The sequence below is a fragment of the Sturnira hondurensis genome, unplaced genomic scaffold (genome assembly GCF_014824575.4).
Source record: "Sturnira hondurensis isolate 20B ecotype Veracruz unplaced genomic scaffold, ASM1482457v3 Scaffold0002039, whole genome shotgun sequence".
NCBI classification, from domain to species: domain Eukaryota; kingdom Metazoa; phylum Chordata; class Mammalia; order Chiroptera; family Phyllostomidae; genus Sturnira; species Sturnira hondurensis.
This window is the reverse complement of record NW_028074670.1, coordinates 5,594,859-5,596,605: the sequence shown is the minus strand read 5'-3', so window position 1 is coordinate 5,596,605 and position 1,747 is coordinate 5,594,859. Positions and strand designations below refer to the sequence as shown.

At 34.2% G+C, this 1,747-nt stretch overlaps 1 pseudogene; it reads left to right on the top strand.

The window, feature by feature from the left end:
• The first annotated feature begins 928 nt into the window (after positions 1 to 928).
• LOC118982748 (uncharacterized) lies at positions 929 to 1,040 on the top strand (annotated as a pseudogene).
• The last annotated feature ends 707 nt before the right edge of the window (positions 1,041 to 1,747 follow it).

The following is a 1,747-nucleotide window of genomic DNA, read 5'->3' as shown; positions in this document are numbered from 1 at the left end:
TAAATTATGGCTGGGCACAATGACTATATTTCAAAGAATAAAGTAATAGGAAAAGAGAAAATAAGAGTAACTTTATGCTTTAAGAACTTGAGAAATACAATGTTAAGTCAGTTGATCAAGATTAACATCAATAGGGCCCTGGCTGGTGTAGCTCAGTGGATTGAGCACAGGCCTGCGAACCAGAGGATCGAGGTTCCATTCCCAGTCAGGGCACATGCCTGGGTTGCAGATCGGTTCCCTGCAGGCCAACTCCCAGCAGGGGACGCATGAAAGGCAACCATACACTGATGTTTCTCTTCCTTTCTCCTTCCCCTCTAAAGACAAATAAATAAATAAAATCTTTCAAAAAAGATTAACATCAATAGTAATAAATCATATTTATAGTATGCATCCTTAGTATGATATAATGAGAATGGTACTTTACCCTTGTGGTCTTCCTCCCCAAAACATATTACCACAGTTTAGCCATAAAAGTCATCAGAACAATCTCATTTAAGTGACAGTCCACAAAATACTGGACCAGTATTCCTTAAAACTATCAAATTCAAAGCCCTGGCTGGTGTAGTTCAGTGGATTGAGCGTGGGCCTGCAAACCAGAGGATCACGGTTCGATTCCCAGTCAGGGCACATGCCTGGGTTGCAGGCCAGTTCCCAGCAGAGGATGCACAAAAGGCAACCATACATTGATGTTTCTCTCCCTCTCTCCTTCCCCTCTAAATTTAAATAAATAAAATTTAAAAAAACTATCAAGTTCATCAAAAAACAAGGAAAATCTTAGAAATCATCATAGTCTAGAGAAGCTTAAGGACTCATGATGATTAAATATAATGTTGTTATCCCAAATGGGATTGTAAAATAGAAAAAGGACATTGGGGTTAACCTATGGAAATCTGAATAATTTATGAACTTATTTAATAATAACATATCAATTGCGTCTCAGCTTTTTGGCTAAGGTCAGGTGTAGTATTTGCTCTGATCAGTTTAACAATAAGATTTCAGAAAATTTTTGTTAATTCTGACATATTTTTGTCACAATTTATATGTTACCACTATATAAAATGGTAATCATGAGAGAAATTAGTATGGGGTATACAGGAACACTATATACTAACTTTGCAATATTTTCGTATTCCCAAAACTACTCTAAAATAAAAAGAAGGCTATTTATATCTATTAACTGGTGATGTGTTTTTCATAAGTAGTGACTACTATGTGTGATTGCATAGCAAGTATAGAGTCTTCAAGATGAATAGAATCAAAGAAAGGTGCTGGTGTAATTTGGTTGCATTGTGAAAGTCCTATTTGTTATTTCAGTGGTTTAAACTTTCCAAACTTTCCATGAAATATAAGCATTAACTTAAAATATTTAATTAGATATGAAGAGAAAAACTTCCGAGGTTAATTTTGTTTTATGTATTTATGTGTGTGTGTGTGCATGTGTTTGTTTGTTTGTTTATTATTATTTATTTATTTATTTATTTATAAGAGGCATAGAACACAGTAGGGCCTTCAAATAAGTAGGGTCTTTCAAAAAAGTTGGAACAGAAAATGAGTTACATCTCCATTATTAATTACGTCTTGTTTAGTCAACTACTCTTATTTACATTAAAAAGTAAATACTTTCTGTGGCCACTCACCTTTTCTCCAATTTCCTTTCTCCCGTATTTTCTAGAACACACACACGCAAAATCTTTTTCCCCTTACACTAAAATGGTCAATCTCAATTCTTATTTGGAGTAACATAAAA